The sequence below is a fragment of the Cupressus sempervirens genome, chromosome 6, assembly GCF_028749045.1.
Source record: "Cupressus sempervirens isolate cs-2001-9-10 chromosome 6, ASM2874904v1, whole genome shotgun sequence".
NCBI classification, from domain to species: Eukaryota; Viridiplantae; Streptophyta; class Pinopsida; order Cupressales; family Cupressaceae; genus Cupressus; species Cupressus sempervirens.
In genome coordinates, this window is record NC_143123.1 from 616,147,562 (window position 1) to 616,163,766 (window position 16,205).

At 34.8% G+C, this 16,205-nt stretch overlaps 1 pseudogene; it reads right to left on the reverse strand.

Moving 5' to 3' along the window:
- The window catches only part of LOC149553749 (mitogen-activated protein kinase 1-like), a 44,255-nt pseudogene extending 29,575 nt beyond the window's left edge, over positions 1 to 14,680 (reverse strand).
- Positions 14,681 to 16,205: the final 1,525 nt, after the last annotated feature.

A 16,205-nucleotide genomic window follows, 5' to 3' on the forward strand; every position in this document is an offset into this window, starting at 1 on the left:
AAATGGGGAATTAGTGAATAGACTGCAAAAGAACATCTATGTTGTGTACCTGTGATCCTCTTTGTTGGATCAAATGTCAGCATTCTTTCAAAAAGATCAATTTCCAAAGGATGTATATGTGGAAATTTTTCAGCAAATGGCTGCCTTGGATGTTGATGCATTTGCTGAATAAATTTCCTAGCATTATCACTTTGAACAAACCCAAGATCAGCCTCAATTGGTGTACCTATCAACTATAAAAACACAATTTGTTTCTTAGAAAAATGATTATATTTATTTATTATCATAGCCTCATCTTCTACTCCTCTCCAAAAATAGAATCTAAAATAGCAAATTAACAAAATATTCAAGCTTAACTACATCTCAAACACAGAGAACCATCACAACTTGTCTGTGAAATTAAGTATCATTTAAAATGTGAATATTAGAAACCACAGTGCTTACCTCTGTTAACAAACATAGCTAATGCACATGATCCCTTCCTAGAAGTAATGGTGTCTTATTCATTAATTCCATAAAAATACAACCTATAGACCACACATCAATTGTTGCAGTGTAATCAAATGAATTTAGTAGCAGTTCCGGTGCTCTATACCATTGTGTAACAACATATTTTGTCATAAAGTTAGTTTCAAAGGTAATATGGGCAAGACCAAAATCTCCTATCTTTAGATCACAGTTTGCATTAAGAAGAAGATTGATGGGCTTCAAATCCCTATGAAGTACATTTGTAGAGTAGATGTATTTTAATCCTTGCAAAATCTGATACAGGAAGTACTGCAAGAAAAAATACACACAAATATTAGTGCCTAATAAGCAATAGAAGGGGCCAAGCTTATCAACCATAGAAACATGACAATCTGAACTAACCAATAGACAAGTAATTATGTGCTTTCCAATCAATTTTACATCTTGAGAAAACTAAAAACATGTAATTTCAAGTGTTCAGCAATACGAACTGGATCCATATTATTGAATCTTAATCAGTAATTTATATATTCCATATAGATCAAACCAAATTATATTTTCTTAAACTAGAAAAATGTATGTTTAAAGCCAAAACATGTGACACAACTTTGAGGTTTGTAATGCTTGATTTAGTCATTACATTGCCATAGTTCCCTACCAATCAATTGAGAAAAGGTTGTGGAGGTTTTAAGTCCCTAAAGACTAAAATCTCCACACACAGAAGATCATGGAAACCTATATTTGATAAAGACTGAAAGCTATTGAGCTTGTGGCATTGGCTGCATTTAGCTCAGGATATTTTGGCTATATAGAGTGCCTTTCAGCAACATATCATGTTAGTAATAAAAATAGTTTCAACTTTGTCATGTTACACACATAGATATGCACACACACCTACACAATTATTTTTACAATAAGAAACAATGTCCAAAGTTCATACATCCTCAAGATTGTATTTCCTTCTTTGTGATTATATACCATTCATAATTCAATCCGAGTAGCATCTCCTAGAACTATTTGATTTTTAGCTTGATGCTAAGGGGAGGTGTTACAAAAATATCATCACTTAATAATGGACATCCTTGTCAAAAATTTAAGTTTTTGTGTGCAATGAGCATAATTTAGAATCTAGAGTAATGGGCGCACTTGTCAAAATTAATTTTTTTGTGTGCAATGAGCTTAATTTAGAAACTAGATGCACACTTGAAAATACTCCTCTAATAAAGTTTGATTGGAATGGATAATTTGGTGGGGATCAGTATCCATCAATTCAGATGCAATGTATACATCATTAAAAGATTCTCTTTGTGGAGGAGGTATTATATCTCTTATGGCAATAACCTATTATACACAAATCATAGGCTTTCATCACTATCCTTCCAATTTAGTTAATCCAAATAGAAGTCAATCAGAAACTATATTATCAAAAATTTAAAAATATTGAAATTATGCAAGAATCCAAAAACAAAAAACTTAACATAAACTATCCTAAGAAAAGTTATATCAAGAAGATTTTCTCACCCACAATCTAGTCACGATGTTGGATTAATAATTTGGTGTTATCCAAGTTGATATATTTCTATTGAATGACATGTATTTGCATAGTCATTTTCCAAGGCATTGTGAACTTGATTATCCTTTTCAAATCAATACGGCAAACATGGTTGCAAAATGCAAGGGTTACAGCAGGACTAGTCTCTTCCTCTATACATGTCATAAAGATGTATAGCATACTTATCAGCACTATAATAGAAACTTCCAACATGATACTAGAAATATTAAAAACATTTTCTCTAGAGAGAACCAACATGATACTAGAATTCGTTGTACAAGTCATAATTTTGTTTCCAAACATAGCATTAATATTGTGATCATAAACTGATCACTACTAAAAGTGAAGATTATATTGTGAAAATCAAGCAAATGATGCTATGACCAGATTTTTCAAAACTAATCATGTCATCTAATCTGCATTTGTTGCAATCTTGTAATAGAAATTTGGAACTACTAGAAATATGAATCGCAAGATAGAGAAAAGAAATATGAAGCTTCAATAAAATTGTTGAAACTAGATTGATATTGCTAGGAAGAGATTTTTATGAAACTTAAACTAATAGAAACTAAAACTACTTGAAATATGAAATTGATAGGTGGAGAAACTCTATTTGAAGTTTGAAGGTCCAGTATAACAGAATAATGTGATCATTGAAAATAAAACTCGCTGCCAAAAATAATAAAAAATTGAACCATTGGTATGAAAACAAGGCATAAAGTAAACCTTACATTAAATAGGAATAACAAAAATTGTGAAGATGAGACATTCTACTAGTACCTTTGTCCTAGACTTCAATTTCTCAAGTTGTTAAGAAGCTTTCTCGTGTCAAACCATCACCAGTATGTAGAGGTGAGGAAATTAAACATTATTATTGTACTTACTACTTGTAAGGCATGAGATGTCAAAGATACTACGCAACCAAGCTCCTCAGGTAGTAGTTGATAATCGTGTCGAGCCTTTAGTATTAAGGTCCAAGTTTTTTTGTTTCCTTTCCTTTAATAGAGTTCTTCTTATAGTAATGTGACTTCAAATAACTGTTATTTACCTAAAATCTAAGTTTGGTGCTGATCGTGTTGAGATTCCATTGTAACTTGACCCACATTCAAGTTGTGCTTTATTTGCTTCAAAATTGTTAATGAACAAGTTTTCCTTTCACAAATAAATATATAAACTAACTCAAAATGCCCAAGAGGAAAGATAAAGAGCACTAACAGTTGGAGAGGTTATCACTAAATTAATAACTTCCCTCTAAATTGAGAGGTACAACTCCCTCTTAAAAGATTCACAAGGAATAAAACACTGGATATGCTTTTCACCAGAAAGCAATGAAGGCATCGACAACTACCTATAACCATGAAAGTAGATGCTATAAGCTAATTTTAAATGAAGTAAATGGACAAAGTGAAGCCAAAAAGTAAAAGGAAGATATTTAGGACAACTTGAACATAATTCGATAATAAGGCACAACTTGAATTGAATTATTTATGTAGCTCATAACTATGAGCAAACATTAATGTATAACTACAAAAGGTCAAAGTCTATTTGTAGTTGGAGGACAAACCTAAACATGTATGATAAGAACTATCCTTATTTTATTAATGTCTGTGTATCAATTCAAAGACTGTACATTCAAATTTCATACTATGAGATTTTTCATTTTTTTCCTGTGTGGAACTCCCCCCTTTCACAAATCCAAAATTTCCTTATATACATAACTCCTTCACTAAAATAACCGTTCATCTTCCTACAACAACCATTACAATTACATAATTAAGATTAATTTTCAATGTACAAGATTGTCATCTATATGAATCATGTTGATTAATTCTTCCATGTCCTCGATGAATTCATCAACAATAGGGTCTCCTTTGTGATTATTGAGCATTTCACGAAATTTTGCTCTATTTCTTTCCTCTTTGAGTTGAACATTATCACTCTCATAGTGAGATCTTCAATTCCCATGCAACTATGAAATGGATGGAGATAATGTCAAGTTTCCATATTGGTTGAGGATCTTCATTCCAAAATTAGACATTTGCAAGTAATCCCATTCTAAATTCTAAATGAATGCTAGGGATGGCAAGCACAAGGCATCTTGAACAAGGAGTGGACGAATAATTAATTTGAAAGATTAATTATTACATGTTCTCTTATGGGCATGAGTGTGACAACCTGGCAATGAAATTTTGGTGGTGTGAGAATTAAATGCATACATTTTCACCAAAATAATACAATTTCATTCTAACATTTCAATTTCTTTGCTAGTAGTCATGTCAATAATCTTCAGGTGTCCAATTTGAATAAACTCCTACACGATTCCTAGTTTCCTAGACTTAATCACCTCGATAAACTTGTTGTTGGTTAATCACTTCCTTCCACAAGCTTTGAATTGGAGGTCATGAGTTATGACCTTTTGGGAACTAGCAACTTGGCAGTAGGTCAAAGGATCAGATCAAAGTAGAATCTTAGAAGTAGGCCCAAAACTAAAAAAGTTTTAATAAAGGCCAACAACTTGGAAATTCTAACTTGGAGAATGTATTCAAGAATTTTAATTTGGGGAAAAGGTTTAAAAATATACATTAGGGTTAATCAAAATTTAGTAGTAACAAAAATCTATTGATTTTCTTCAAGGTAATCAAGGATAGCTAGAACATGTGAATGTTCATTTAACCAATCAATCAAAAAGGAAGCATCATAACCCTAATGGCTTAAATACATGTCACAATAGATGTGTGAAATGTTGTATTTTAGTGATCTTCCACCAAATACAAATATTTTTGGCTATGGGGTTTGCTGGTCTATAGCATAAGTTTTCAAGTCATTTCAAACTTCAGACATCTATCAACAATTCTGGTTTTTTATCTGCTTGAGGGTGATAGAACTTATTTTAAATTGATCCCAACATATTTGATGAGCTTCTTCCAAAAGTTACTTGCAAGGCATTGAAAGGCATTGTCATCTATATACATGCTCCATAAATAGTTCAACAACTTGTGAAACTTTATCAAATCCTACAACATCCATAGATATTAAATGCTTTTCTTTCTCCCACCCATGGTGGACCAACATCAAAGTGCATGCTAATGGATTCCAAGTTTTGGTTAGGAACGAGCTAGGGCTACAAGAAACCTAGATTTCTCACATTCTCTATTTTGTTTGGTTTACTCTTGTTTCAATCCTCTTTGAAAACAAGTGTTTTGTATGTTGTCTATGTCTTGAAGAAGCTATTGTCACTAGAACTAGTTAAGGTGTACTATAATTCTCTTACTTTTTGAAGATTAAATTAGGCACAATAGATATTCAATTCCCATAAGAAATTATATCTCTTGAAAAGGTATATTCTTTTCCTTTAGTTTCTTTTAGAATCTTTTGACAAAGTAATGGTCATTTCATCATTTGCATACTCAATTAGCATTTTATTTTATTTTTCATGTATCTCAGTTCTGCAACTGATACTACATGTAGCTTAAGTAGCCTTGATAAGGACAACAACATAATTGATTGCCTTTTATATTGAATTTTAGAATTAAAATATTATCACTAGAAATGCTCACTCTTTGAAGACAATAATATTTCAGACTTCAATGATAAGTTTGGATAACAATAATAAGGTACTACTCCAACAACATAACTTTAATTTCTTTATGGCAAGCATGCATACATAACATTTTCTATCATATACACATCTACTCGTTTAATTTTCTACTTTTAAAAGCAATAGGTTGCTAGTTTTGCATGAGCATGGTCCATTAAAGTCTCTCTAGTAATTCACCTTTTTGGGATTTGACCAATCAAGGATTCAAATCTTACCTAGATTCAACTTAACTTCCTATGCTAATTTTATGCCTACAATACAAAAACTCACTCTTTGCAAAGTCACATTCTGATTCCTTTGTAAGTAAGGAATGTGAGCTCAAGACTTCTAAATTAGATTTAAATTCTTAAATAGTCCTAATTTTTTTTTGCTTCAAACAAGGATATCACTAAAAATAACAAAGATAAAATCTTTCTGCAATGGCATTTGAACAATAGGTTCATTATACCTTGGACAGTAGGTGGGCACTAGTTGGTCATGATGGCTTCTGAATATTGTCTTAAACTAGTCACCTTATCTAATGATAACAAGATATCCAATCAATCTTTGTAAAAATTGATGCTTCACATAGTTTAGTTGTAGACCATCGATACATTTAATGAGGAATTTTTCTTCATGATTATTGGTGACTAGATGTGAAATCAATCTTTGTCAACATTATTGCTTCACATAGCTCAGCTATAGGTCATCTATGCATATAATGAGGAATTTTTCTTGATGAATTTTTATTTAATTCCCCATGATCAATATAGATACATAAGAAACTGTTGGGTGATGTGACGTGCTCCCCTGCCCACAGGTGGTTAATTATGTGGTGTTCCATGTTCACTAATAGTCATGGCTTTTGGTGCAATGGTGAATGGGCTCTACAATTGGTATCAGAGCCTAGTTTTGGCTTGGTCATGGGTTCAAATCTCCCCGGTGCCTTCCCGACCTGCGTAAGCACTTGGTATGCACATCAAGGGGGAGATTGTTGGGTGATGCGACGCGCTTCCCTACCCATAGGTGGTTAATTATGTGGTGTTCCATGTTCACTAACAGTCATGGCTTTTGGTGCAACAGAAAATGGGCCCTACAGAAACCACCTTTTTTTAATGAAAAAGAAATGAGAGACCAAAAGGATTTTGTTGGGTATTATATGCCCTGTAAATAATAACCATTCAATTATTTTCTTAATTTCATCATTCACTGCTACCTCCACCCATCTAAAGAAAGCTCAAAACTTTAAGTATTGAAATACATGCAATCATCACTATAAATTATTAAATATCAATCCTTGTTCTTTTCTTTGTTAAATTTCTATAAAAGTAAAAACTATGTACTGTTGAGAAAGATCAGCCAAGTGACTTCAACAAGATTGATTGAGATTCTAAGTGGACTACAAATGATGATTTCCATAATGGTGGTACATGATTTCCTTCAGCAATGCAAATATGATAGTGATGTGGTTGAACCAATTAGGAGAGGCTCTTAATCAAGTGTTGCATCATCAAGACTTGTTGCCCTCTAATGTAGCTCTCCTTGTAGTAACAAGATTCCTTCACTACTTCTATATTTTTGGAACTCTATACTTAGCTGGTAAGTTGACTTTGTGCAAAGTAGATTTTACCTAAATTTTTTTTAAACAATTAGATCTTCTTATTATTCATGCACTATGAAGTATGCATTGTTCAATGCAATGTTATTAGCGATATTGACAAAAATAACAAAAACCTATGTTCCACAATTCATGGTCTAAAGTCTCAATTCTCAATTTTATATGCTCTATATATCTCTATGCAATTGAATTAAAAACATCACACTTTTCTCCTATTTTTCCATTTTCTTAACCCAAATTTGAAAAATAATAAAAATCTTTCACTTCTTCTTTGTTGAGCTTTTCCTAATAGATTTTTATTGCTATGATTAATAGTGTATAAATAGAAATGTCTATATATAATCAATTCATGGTCTACAATCAAAACTCTCAGTTTTATTTGTTCTATATATATCTATGCAATTGAAATGCCTTTAAATATTTAAAAACTCTTAGTTTTCTTAATGAATTTTTTCCACTATGATAAAGTTTATAAATATATGCATATACTATATGTGTTGTAATGTCCCCTCTTTAGTTCGACATGACATTGATCATGGATTTTGCCTATTCTAGACTCTCGTAGGCAAATGGTGTGGAGAGAGAGTCAATTCTGCGGATCAGATGGTCATATCTTGCTCTTGAAGAAGTGTTAAGAGGTTATATTTTATTATTATGTGTTATTGGGGCCTACATGTTATAATTTTAAGTTGAGTTGCACTTTTTATTTTATAAAATTACTTTATTATAAAAAGTGCATTATAATGAGATTTTATAAAGGATGTTTCTAGAAGTTCTAGCAACTTCTTAGAAAAGTGAATAAATAGAGGGTTGGGCCTCTCATTTTGGACATGCTTGGATTTTAGATTTCTTCTACTTCTTCCATTGTGGAGCAAATTTGTAGTCTCTTGGGTCTGCAAATTATTATTTGATCTTTGGGAACGAATCACTCCCTTGGATTGGCGACTTTGAGGGTGTGAAATATCACCTGAATTGTTGCATTTGAGGGGTTGATAATTTAGCCATCTCATTTGGACTTCATTGAGATTCAGTTATAAGGGTTTACTTTGGTTGGAATAAGGGTTTCAGTTGTGCCCTAGCATTTGTGGATTGATTAACAGGGTTTGAAGACACAGTTGTGCATTATTTTCAGACTGCCAGTCTGGGGTTTGGACCCACGTTTTTGCTCATAACTCCTAATTGGCTTGACGGATGAATTTCATATTTTAGGGGGTTATTCAGCAACCCTAGGCGCCCAGATTTATTGCTTTTGGAGTGACAAAAAATGCTGCAGTATTTTTATCTAGCAGTCGTACCAGGCCGTACCTATACGACCCTGTCAGTTGGGCAGCAGCAGCAATTTTGTGAGTCGGTTTGGGGCAGATTGTGAGGTCTTCGTGTGGCATTAATTCAGCATTCATATCCAGCAAAATTGGAGCTATTTCAGGTGCACAAACTAAATTTTTGATTGCCAAAATATTACATGTTATGGATTAGAACAGTCAGCACTGTCATTGCATAAATAGTTATTTCCAATCATTAATAACTGTTGTAAAAGTTTCGTCATTTGCATTCCAAAACTGAACTGGGTTATTGTTCATTTCATAACATTGCATTGTCAAGAGCTTGATGTATTAGAAGTGCATAGTTGTGACAGTCTCTCATTGTAATCAGTTCTATTTGCTGTCATAAAATCAGAATTGCATTGGACTTCATATTTGAGTTTCATATTGTCATCTATCTCTTAGATTGGTAGTGTTATAATCTGGAATTGTTGTTCATACATTATTGGCATCATATATTGAGGTTTCGTTGTACAATAATTAGTAATATTGCAACCTTATTCGGTTACATGCCAACTGTTTGACAAAATTCCTAAGTCCAGTTTGAGGGTTTTAGTGGCCTTTATAGTAAGGGTCTTTATAGTAGTATCAGAGCTATAAGTCCTGCCATCCTATGGAGGTCTTATAGGGAATTCTGAATAGTTGGATAGAAGGGAAAGTGTTTGACGAAATGCCAAAACACTAAAATCAGAACATTTATGTTTGAGCATGCGACAGAGGCTTTATAATTTCCACAATACCAAAGCAAGACAAGATAGGATTTCAGACCTGCAGAGCGAACAGTCTAGCTCATCTATATAGGTGGACATAGAATCCAGTCATATAGACACAAGGGAGGTATTCTTTGATCAAGACTACGACTACAATATGGATAGAGGCGGGAATGCCGGTCCAAATCAGCGAGAGGAAAGATTTTTACAGTTATTAGACACCTTGGCACAGGGATAGCGATTAGCCAAACAAAGAGCACAGGAACAGAATCAGAGAATGGAGCTTATGATGCAGATGATGGCTCATCAAATGGGGTTGAACGCTAACATAGGTGGAGGAAATAATCAGAATGGTAACAATCAGAATGGGAATAATCAGGATGGGCTGCATAATGGAGGCGAACAAATTGGGAACAATTTCGGTCATGCACCCCAGCAAGATAGGACAGTGAGTTCGAGACCTATGATTCCCACGTTCCTTCCTAGAGCTCCAGAGCAGCTAGTACCAGAACCCCAGATCACTGACATACAGGATCAGCTGAGGAGAGATTGGGAAGCAGGAGGTCCAAATTTTATAGCTGCAATCGCCTTTAGAGAGTATATGGATGTGTGGATGAAGCATATGCCCTATGGACATGACAGGACTCAGAGCTATGAGCTACGAAAGAAAGTAGGGAAACTTCAGTTACCATATTATGATGGCTCAGGGAAGTCTACAGCAAGAGCTTGGGTTCAAAAACTTGACACATACTTTCAATTGAACCCTATGTCTGAGGAAGAAGCTATTAAGTATGCAGAAATTCACCTGGATGGGTTAGCACACGAGTGGTGGCATCATGGTATGATCACTATGGGTCATGCACACATTACCTCATATGTGGATTTTACGGAGAGACTGATTGAACGTTTTGATAAGAAGGATCCAGAACTCCATTTCAAGGAGTTAGCTTAGCTTAAACAATGGGGATCATTGGAAACATACATTTTAGAATTTCAAAAACTTGCAGTGTTAGTAACAGATGTATCTGAACGGAGGCTATTGGTTTTATTTATGGATGGGCTAGTTGATCCGTTGAGAGGGTGGATTAAAGCTCTCAACCCTCCCACTTTGCAAGAAGCCATTAAGAAAGCTCATGACATGGATTCCTCTTCAGCTTCTAAAAATAAATTCCAGGCAAAGAGTTTCCCTTTAGGAAAAGATAGGGATATGAAACCCTTTCATAGAGAGGCACAGCTACCTAAGGAGGAAAGTAAGAGGTTGGAAAAGGAGACACTTAATGACTTTCGTAGGAAGAAGCTATGCTTCTATTGCAAAGGCCCATATGAGTATGGCCATGATTGTCCTATGAGGCCAAAAGGGAAGACCAACCGAGCAATGTGGGCTTATTACGAAGGCTCAGATTTAGATAGTTCATAACATCATGATGAGGATCCTGATGAAGCATAGGGAGAGCAGGAGATAGACAGTGCAGGGCAACAGCAGGGAACAGAGCTACATTTACAAGAAGCACGACTATCTAGTATCCAGAGAGAGGGATCTTTCAGACTTCGGGGAGTTTTGGCTGGGCAGAAGGTTATTACATTATTGGACACAGGTGCCACACATAATTTCATTGATGCACAATTCGTGGAGAAGCATGGACTCATTACTGAGGAGTTCGTGGGACTAAGAGTCAAGGTAGCTGATGGATACACTCTTCGTTGTGACAGGATGGTACGAGACCTACCTTTGCGCCTGAACAACTATGAGTTTAAGGCGGACTATCATGTGGTCAACATGGGTGACATGGATATAGTACTTGGAATGCAGTGACTACATTCATTGAAGGTGGTTACCCTGAGACTAGAGGATATGGAGATACAATTTGAAGTGAATGGTAGGACTCATGTGCTTAAGGCTATCCGTAATGGAGACATCAAGACTATCTCATTTAGGTGGCTGGAGAGATTAGCTAGGCATAATGATATAGAGTGGGCAGCAGTTTGTACTTTGACACCTACACAGGAGGAGCAACATAAGACGGAATATCATCCTAATGTTCAGAAATTGAGGATTAAGTACGAAAAGGTATTCAGTGAGATTCCACCAGGCAGGCCACCGGACAGAGGCATTGAGCATATTATTGAGCTGGAGGAAGGTGCTAAGCCTATCATGATCACACCATATCGAAACCCAAAGTGACTCAAGGATGAGATCGAAAGGACCATCGAAGAGTTGCTAGCTATGGGGCACATCCGACCAAGTAAGTCACCTTTTGCATCTTCTGTTGTTTTGGTAAAAAAGAAGGATGGAACTCTTTGGATGTGTGTTGATTACAGGGAATTAAATAAGAGAACCATTAAGAACAGGTATCCCATTCCTCGCATTGATGAGTTGATAGATGAATTGCATGGGGCTTGTTATTTCACAAAAATTGATTTGAGATCAGGATATCACCATATCAGAGTCCGTGAACAAGATATTGAGAAAATTGCTTTCAGATGTCATTGTGGGCACTTTGAGTTTGTAGTCATGCCTTTCGGCCTGACCAATGCACCTACCACTTTTCAGTCCACTATTAACAGAGTTTTCCACCATCAGTTGAGGAAATTCATGCTGGTGTTTTTTTGATGACATTTTGATCTATAGCTGATCATGGCAGGAGCATCTAGAGCATTTGGAGACAGTGTTGAGCATTTTATAGAAGGAGTCCTTGTATGCAAAAGAGTCCAAATGTGACTTAGGGATGACTGAGCTGTTATATTTGGGACACATTATTAGTGCAGATGGAGTGCAGATGGATCCTGAAAAGATTCGCGCTATTGTTGATTGGCCTCCACCAGAGAACCTTACACAGTTGAGGGGGTTCCTTGGTTTATGTGGTTTCTATCGTAGGTTTGTCAGTGGCTACTCACGACATGCAGCTCCCATGATAGATCTACTAAAAAAAGGGGAATTTGTGTGGACTTAGAAGGCACATGACTGTTTTTATGAGATTTAAGGAGATAATGACTACGTGCCCAGTTCTAGCATTACTTGATTTCACGAAGCCATTTGAGCTTCAATGTGATGCATCTAGAGAGGGAGTAGGTGTTGTACTTATGCAGAATAAGCACCCCATAGCTTATGAGAGCAGGAAGCTCAGAGGCCCCGAGAGTTCATTTAGTATATATGATAAGGAGATGTTGGCCATCATGCATGCTTTGGCCCTCTTTAGTTTGACATGACATTGATCATGGATTTTGCCTATTCCAGACTCTCGTAGGCAAATGGTGTGGAGAGAGAGTCAATTCTGTGGATCAGATGGTCATATCTTGCTCTTGAAGAAGTGTTAAGAGGTTATATTTTATTATTATGTGTTATTGGGGCCTACATGTTATAATTTTAAGTTGAGTTGAACTTTTTATTTTATAAAATTACTTTATTATAAAAAGTGCATTATAATGAGATTTTATAAAGGATGTTTCTAGAAGTTCTAGCAACTTCTTAGAAAAGTGAATAAATAGAGGGCTGGGCCTCTCATTTTGGACATGCTTGGATTTGAGATTTCTTCTACTTCTTCCATTGTGGAGCAAATTTGTAGTCTCTTGGGTTTGCAAATTATTATTTGATCTTTGGGAACGAATCACTCCCTTGGATTGGCGACTTTGAGGGTGTGAAATATCACCTGAATTGTTGCATTTGAGGAGTTGGTAATTCAGCCATCTCATTTGGACTTCATTGAGATTTAGTTATAAGGGTTTACTTTGGTTGGAATAAGGGTTTCAGTTGTGCCCTAGCATTTGTGGATTGATTAACAGGGTTTGAAGACACAGTTGTGCATTATTTTAAAACTGCCAGTCCAGGATTTGGACCCACGTTTTTGCTCATAACTCCTAATTGGCTTGACGGATGAATTTCATATTTTAGGGGGTTATTCAATAACCCTAGGCACCCAGATTTATTGCTTTTGGAGTGACAAAAAATGCTGCATTATTTTTATCTAGCAGTCGTACCAGGCCGTACCTGTACGGCCCTGTCAGTTGGGCAGCAGCAGCAATTTTGTGAGTCAGTTTGGGGCAGATTGTGAGGTCTTCGTGTGGCATTAATTCAGCATTCATATCCAGAAAAATTGGAGCTATTTCAAGTACACAAACTAAATTTTTGATTGCCAAAATATTGCATGTTATGGATTAGAACAGTCAGCACTGTCATTGCATAAATAGTTATTTCCAGTCATTAATAACTGTTGTAAAAGTTTCGTCATTTGCATTCCAAATCTGAACTGGGTTATTGTTCATGTCATAAAATTGCATTGTCAAGAGCTTGATGTATTAGAAGTGCATAGTTGTGATAGTCTCTCATTGTAATCAGTTCTATTTGCTGTCATAAAATCAGAATTGCATTGGACTTCATATTTGAGTTTCATATTGTCATCTATCTCTTAGATTGGTAGTGTTATAATCTGGAATTGTTGTTCATACATTATTGGCATCATATATTGAGGTTTCGTTGTACAACAATTAGTAATATTGCAGCCTTATTCGGTTACATGCCAACTGTTTGACAAAATTCCTAAGTCCAGTTTGAGGGTTTCAGTGGCCTTTATAGTAAGGGTCTTTACATGTGTTTAAATAGAAATGTGTATATATTATCATGATTATAAATGTATATATGTGCATATATACATATATATTATATATGCTTATATGCATACTTATAAGCACAAGTATACACTTATATTCACATATGTCTATATATATTATATACATATGCATAAGTCTTTTCATTGTTAGTTACACACTTCATTCACATGATGTCTATGATAATGTTTAAAATGTGTTTCATAATGTTGTCATCTGACATCCTACTCCTGTTAGTCCACTATTCAAACTTTGAGTGCCCTCAAACAACCACACCAGTAGTTGATATGCAATGGTAGCCCAAGGTAAGAAATTCTTGTGGCCCAGACGTTTCTCCACTCTATGATTGGTTAAACCCAAATGTTTTGCCTCTAAGTAGCACAAGGGTGTTCCATACGTAAATGAGTATCTTGGGTAATACTAACAATTAATAACTTTGGTCTTAAAATATTTCTAGCAGAAATGCACACTAACAAAAAGACTCAAAATCAGACATTGAATGATTTCAAAAGGTTGAAACACAATGCTCTGATTTGAGCGGATTTCCAACAAACAGAAAAAATGAACCATCAACTGCAATCATTGGTTAAGTTCTTGAACCAAACCAGTCCACAAAAATAATCTACAAAAAAATGACAAAAGAATAACCAAATTTGAAACATAGTATGTAATATGCTGCTCTTTGGGAGGAGTATCTACATTTTCATGATCCATATGTCAATACAACTTGATTTCTCAAAGAGTTCTCTTTGCATCAATGTAGTTGTCAAAGGCATTAGAAATCTTTTTGATGGCCACATGCTTGTTTGTTTTTGCATTCATCACAGAGCTACATAGGAAAACCAATACAGAGAAGAACTAGATCATTGTGACTATCTTACTTCCAACTAATATTAAGAGTAGGGTCTTATGAAAGGGCTTGGGAAACAAATTTAATGCACTAGGGAGTTGGGGGTCTTATGGGCCAAAATTTTCCATGGATTGATTGGAATCTTCTTCTGATATATTTGAGGCCCTATTTTTGTACATTTGGGTTAGGGCTAGATATTTCCCCTACCACCTTAGAAATACTTTAGCCACTTGACTTATCAATCAATTGAAGTTTTCATATTCCTAACACTTAATCTAGGAAAATATTTGGATGAAAAATTATCTTTATATTTTTGAAGTCTCTTTATTTGTAAATCAATCATAAACTAGTGCATAAATCAAAGAATTACAACAATAATACAGATACTTCAATTTAATTTTTTATATATTCCAAATTGAACTTTTCTACACAAAGTATTTCAGCATTTTGTATATCATTTTTTTATCATTCATATATAACGATGAATTGAATAATGCCAAATAATGAGATTCATGAGACTATAAATGAGAATTCTTAACTTCAAACTACTATTTTGTATTATTAAAGATTATTTCATCAATGCCTTGGTCAGCATCTTGTGTTACAAACATGGCTACCTATGATGCATTTTTTCGCACTTCTTAATCCTCTTCTTTCTTCATACTATCAAATATCCCAATAAAAGATGTTGTCAAGTCTTTTATTCTTTCAAGTGATATAAATTTGTGTACACTCAGATGCTTATATTCTTTAGTCTCCTTCATTTCACTATCTCTCCTTCTTCATGAAATCTAGAAATAATAGGAGATGATTGGATAGTTTATGTAGTAATCTTTTGCCCCTCATTGAACATATGAATGTGCAACGCATAAAATATCTCCCTTATTAACTATCCCAAACATAAAATCATGTTGGTGTCCATGTTTTAGGTGTAAGGCTCTATTAGCTTTCTTCTATTTTTCACCTTGAAATGGACTGTGGAAGTACTCTTCTGGGAATCATCCATTTGGTACTTAAAAGGATAGGGTTAAAGAGATATTTTGACAAGTAGATTTTTTTAACACAGTAGGTTGCTTCTAGTTCCTCAAGAGACTTGTCATACACGTGGGTTTTCCGTTTGAAAGAGAAGAAGAGATGGTGTTCTTCTATTGAATCTGCTTCATAGGCTTCCACTTTTCAGTGGTTGCATATAGTGGGCTCCTATGCACAGGTATTTACACAGACTTCCCAACCCCAAGGTCAGTAGTTTTCAAGTTGATAAAAATTCATCAATATGTCTTTTATAGTTCCTAATTTTTTATCTTTCAGGAATTGGAAGATGCAGGTAGGGAAATATGGGTAGCTTGCTCAAGTCATGGTAGTTGCTAATAAAATAATAGTGTCTCCTAATCAATTTCATTCCCATAAATATTTGTGGATGATGAACAATCCAAGCTCGAATGAGAGTGAAGTTTTCATATAGTTGACAACTAGCTATGAGACAATTAATTAGTCATAGTGTGTGAA